The 5,798-nt window shown below is 42.3% G+C and overlaps 1 pseudogene; it reads left to right on the plus strand.

Moving 5' to 3' along the window:
* Positions 1–1,301: 1,301 nt before the first annotated feature.
* On the plus strand, positions 1,302–1,419 carry LOC124803900 (annotated as a pseudogene).
* Positions 1,420–5,798: the final 4,379 nt, after the last annotated feature.

A 5,798-nucleotide genomic window follows, 5' to 3' on the forward strand; every position in this document is an offset into this window, starting at 1 on the left:
TCATTCTGCAAGTACCTACGAATATTTGCGACGCTCTGGTTTTGCGCCAAAAGAAACTCAGTGACAGCTCTCTGCTTGGAACGCCTCTCCGCTACAAATGGCGTTTTGGGGGCTACGTACAACGCTGCCACCTATCGGAAATTCACCAAACTATAGAGAGTGAAGCGAGAATATTCCACGATGTCCCACAACACATTCCGTATTTTTTAACCGAAATCGACCAAAAAAAGAAATGTGTTCCACAACTTATTGAACGCCCCTCGTGCACAGTTAAAATCGCCTCCTATAAGTAGATATACGTGTTTGGTCTGAGAAGATAAATTATCTCATCCTTAAAGAATGCAGCTCAATCCTCCTTTTTGCTTCTGCCTGACGGGATGTAAATCTTGAGAATGGTGGTATCGTAAATTCTGCATGCGATTCCTCTACCAGATTCTAGTTTCTCAACACATGCTACAGGGATACCTCGGCGCACAAGATTGTCTGTGTCTGTTTTCTTCGAGTGCGAAGTTCACGACTGTTGGGAACTCAATACATTTAAAATCATTTGTGCCACGTCTTGTAAGAGAATGATGTCGGCGTTAGACTGACGTATGAGTTGCTGCAGTACAGTTATTTTTAAATCGCGTGTATTAGTGTTAATGGTAAGAACTTTATGTGCCTGCTACATTACTTAATTATTTTGTTTGTATTTTCTAGAATTATTGTAAATCCTCGGACCACTCCATTTGAGTGTCACTTGCAGTATCGGATTCATTATATTCATTATTTTCAGCTTTGGGCGTTTAATTCAAGAAACTTATCTTATTTTGTGACATTTACGTTGGGTTGTATTTTTGTACGACTACAGAAACTGGTGCTAGCTCAATCTGCAGGTGAAGATGACTGAAGGGACATACTAACGGGTTGACACTGTTCGTCGTCTGTGACGTCACGTGCATGCTAAACAGGTAGCTGTTCTTTCAGCTGGTCCGTATTTACATTATGACTGTCACTTACCTCCTGTTTGAGTACGCCGTATGCGCCACTGAGAACATTCCCGGTGGTTGGCTGGCACAATGATGTTCCGTTATTAACACCAGGTTCCGCGACTGTTTTTTTTTTCCTTATTCACGTGGTCTGCAGAACCTGGGGCATATGGATGCAGGCAATACGTCTGTAAGCTGAGGCGCCACTTAACGCTGTCGTTCCGGAAACTGAGTAAATTCCTGTGTCGCTGGGTCATTGCCAACTTTGTCATCTAACACGGCGTCAGGCGCAGGTTCTTGAGTGTCCTTTTTAGACCACTGTTCCATTTAAGTGCCAACAGCCATGCCGCACTCGTAACACCGGTTTCCGTCAAATCACCGAAGTTAAGAGCTGTTGGGCTGGGCTAGCACTTGGATGGGTGATCATCCGGTCTGCCGAGCGCTGTTGGCAGGCGGGGTGCACTGAGCTACTGTGAGGCAAACTGAGAAGCTACTTGACTGAGAAGTAGCGGCTCCGGTCTCGTAAACTGACATACGACCGGGAGAGCGGTGTGCTGACCACGTGCCCCTCCATATCCGCATCCAGTGACGTCTGTGGGCTGAGAATGACGCGGTGGCCGGTCGGTACCGTTGGGCCTTCATGACCTGTTCGGACGGAGTTTAGTTTAGTTTAGTTCCATTTCAGTAACGCGTTCATCAGAACTGTTCCCTTCGTACATTCATTGTCTCTAAGAAGTTATCACTTAAGCTATGTTTTTAAGAGCAGGTTGTTCAACGTCGGGTTTGTTTGCCAGTAGCGGAAAAGCTTTGTCACGTAACATGTCTGATTTTAGCTCAATTTTTTGCATATGGATTTAATGGAATATCGCTAGGTGTTCTGCATCTCCTAGCTATCGCCTGCAACACAGCTACCAACTATACAGTCCTCTACCGTAGGTTCCTGCCGGTTCAACGAGCTAACAACACTTCCTCTAGAGACTGAGCGAAAACAATCTGACAAGCACTCAGTCATCCCAGGTTGTTTACAACTGATCTCCAGCAGCTGTGCTGTACTATTTGGCGTCAGCCTTGCCGCCAGAGGCATAAGCGTCGTCAAAAATGGCAGTGCCGTTGGGGCCCTGCTAGAGTTGTAAAACTACCGTAGGCTTCTGTAGACTATCGTAAGTAAGCATAGACTACGGTAGTTCACCTAGTAGCCTTGATTAGTTAATGTCGTAACTGCATTACCTGTACGTTATGTGAGTTGCGTACCTATCAGGCATTACATAATTTCGACCTATTCTTTTGTGTATGTGATCAGTGCCTTACTAAATTCCTCCAGGAACTGGAAGCGGCGAACTGTCTAGAAACTGTGAGGGGATTTACAAAGGGCCGTGTAACCGACGAAATGCATTTGTTCCACGTAGTTATCCTGCTGTCTCTTACTTAAAAATAAACAATATTCATAACAAAACTTAAATTGTCAATGTTTAAATCTAGTTTTATTCGCAAATTTTTGATTTGCTATGTGAAGCGGAAAGATGTTGAAGTAAGAACAATAAAAACAATACAGATTTTTTAATAGCGCTAGAAAACGCAGTTTGCTCAAAAAATGTAACCTGAAAAACCTCAAAACAAAACATTGCATCAATACTTCCTCAAACTTACAGAAAACATGTTTTTGTTATTCATAAACAACTTTCGCTGTTATCAATAATAACCGGAAAGTTTTACCTTTGATTAAAGTGAAGAACGTCCTATTGAGTACAAAATAACAACAACAATTGAATCAGTTATTATGAAAAGGTCATGAGTCCAATTTTTCACAAATTCAGATTTGAGTACTTTTGCATTCTCCATCTGTAGACGCATGTATCTGTGTTGAAAACGTCATGAGTTTCTGCCTTTGAAGCCAAGAAAGTTGTTGCCAGAACTTCTAGTTGGTATGAAAATGTCATGAGTCCAGGACTCATGACGTTCTCATACTACACCTTCTCATTAGTTTTATGTAACTTTTTTAAATCACCGGAAGTAGCCTATGGTTTATGTCTCTACATTATCAACAATAAAATTTTGTCACTACCGATTTCATGATCTATTGTTGGCACCACATTGTAAGACAAATCTTGTGTGGTTGTTGTTTGTGTCATTAGTAGTGGCAATTTAATCAGAAAAGAGAGGATGGACTCAAATGAAGAAGGTAACAGCCATAACAAGACGAAAGGCATACGGCATTATGATAAATACAGACACATCATAATATAGAAGGTTGGATTACGAGGAGAAGCGTACATTAACTACCATTACTGTAACTGGTACGTTTGAAAAAATTTTTCAATGCTTTGCTATCCGGGGAACTCTGTCCTACCTTGTGATAGGATGTTTGGGGGTGTAAGAAGAAAGTTACGACAAATCGTGCATAAAACATCAGGTAGTAATTTATGTGACGGGGAGACTATTAGACGAACAGAAAAAATAACAAATTGCAGTGGGGACATATTAAGTTACCATTGATCACAATATCTGCCCTTACACCCCTAAGATCCTGTATAAAACACGTAAAAACTTGGTCTGAGTATGAAACCTGCACCTGTTGTCCTGCAACCATAACATGTGACGGTATATTGACTTTTATCTGCATTTGTAAAGACCGCACTCCACTTAAAACTTGCAGCCCTTGTTGATTGGACCAGCGTTCATTTCCATTGTTTTTATCTTCACCTTATTTGGTTATCAGTTCCTTCATAGCCATTTTCTAGGCGGCAGGTTGAAGACACGAATAGTTCATAAACAACATCTGCGTTGGTAACAGAAACGGTGCTTACGGCTCCGTCGCGTTGATGAAATTCAGCTCCACCTGCGTGCTTCAGCAATAGCCGGTACAATACCACAGGAGTCAATAGTTGTAGGAAAAGACTGTACTATTCCAGGTCATAGTAAGGCGTGTGAACTTAACCACCGGCAATTCCTACTGCATCCACTATCCAATGGTGTACTTAGAGTGGACTTAGTTGCACAGCACGTGTAGACTTGTCGAATTCAAATTGCAGGGAATTTTTCTTTGGAACTCAGACAGACGATTTTTCTAATTAAACCCATCACATAATTGCGAATGAGCACTCAATAACACAGTAGACAGAGCAAGAGAATTACACACAAACGAAATGCAAGCGAAGGTAACACAAAGCTTAGAACGCTGGAAGCCGAAGTACACTGCACGTCAGCGCACTACCACGTGTAAAGCGGACTTAAAAGTAACACGACAAGAAATTAGAGTTGTATCCAAGAATGTCGTCGCGAAACATTACTTTTCCAACTTAAAAACTACCAAGGCTAATGAGTTGATCTCTAATACATTTACAAGTGGTTAACATTTACTTTTTTTTTTTTTTTTTTTTTGAACGTGAATCTTGCATGAGATGCTTGTATGTCTACTTTCCTACAGTGGTTGTGGTGTAACTGTTCATAACGAATTCTTAATGAGTTACATCATAATGTCTCTCCATAACAACAGGAGACAGCGGAGGGACAGTAAACTCTTACCGAAGATGTTACCAGCGAAAATAACGACAGTCATCGGTAAAAAAAGAGAATGTAATTGAGAAATAAAAAAAAGTGCCCCGTGGAGGCAGTAGAATAGTCGCTGTTAAGAGAACGGCAGGAGGAATTCTTGTGTTTGCGCGAAATGGCTACATCCAAGGGGGTACCCAGGATCTGAACTAGGGGGAGGGGGGGGGCGGGGGGGGGGGAGCAGGTCATACTGGTCTCATCAACTGAAGGGAGATTTTGGGTCTACCTTTATCGATTAATATGTTGTGAAAGAAGGAGATGCACTGAATAACAATGTCTTCGTGATCTAAAGGAGTTTTTTTTTTCTTTGGGAGAATATGCAACTTGCTCGTCAAATATCCGAACGTGCGTTCCACTAGCACTCTAGCCGCCGATAATTTCTTGGCAAATAATCTTTCTTCGTCACTTAGTAACAATCCAGCAAATGGACTCATTAAATTATGCAAGTGAGCAAGGGCTTCAGGCAGCCCTAATGGGGCTTTTACTGAAGTGCCCAGTAGTTTTTTCGGTGATGGCCAGTTTTGTGGAACGTTCTAAAAATTATTTTATAAATCACTTGCACTAAATGTCTCGCCGTCTACTGCTTGTCATAACCTGCACGTCAACTGCTCTTAATCTACAGTTAGCGTCAGCTGTAACCAAAAAATTAATAGTTTAGGAGCAGAAAAGCATTTTACATTTAAATATGGTAGGAGAAACGGTGTTGTTCTTTAGAAACTTCACATAGACATGATTCCTTACTGCCTACAAGTGAATACGCTGTTCCTTGGCGACATAACATGCCTGCGAATAGCAGAGCGGATCGCTTATCGCTAAATTTATTAATTCTATAAACTTCCCTGCCGACAGTAACGTGCCAAAGACGAAAAAATTACTCCCGGATCTGCGCGAATGTGTTCGAATATCTTCTGGGGGGGGGGGGGGGGGGGCAGCTGCCCCCCCCTGCCCCTCGCTGGGTACGCCCATGGCTACATCAGTTCCTGGAGCGAACATTTAATGAAAGGAAGCTTTCGCAAAGCAAATGAAAATTTCCGTGGAATTCGGGGGGCTGTTGCTCCGTTTGATTCGTCTACATGCTCTGCGTGATGGACTAATAGAATGGACAGCTGACTGTCGCTTTAAAATTGAATTGACACGCCACGCAGATATTGGAATGAGGTATCGGATTTTTAATCAGGGAACTGATGGGTTTGCCGTAATAGGCTGGGATGTGGAACGAGACGGCTGTTTAGTTCTGTCTCTTTCTCACAGGGGCGCCTTTAATCACCTGATAACATACCG

This window comes from Schistocerca piceifrons, chromosome 6 (assembly GCF_021461385.2).
Source record: "Schistocerca piceifrons isolate TAMUIC-IGC-003096 chromosome 6, iqSchPice1.1, whole genome shotgun sequence".
NCBI lineage: Eukaryota > Metazoa > Arthropoda > Insecta > Orthoptera > Acrididae > Schistocerca > Schistocerca piceifrons.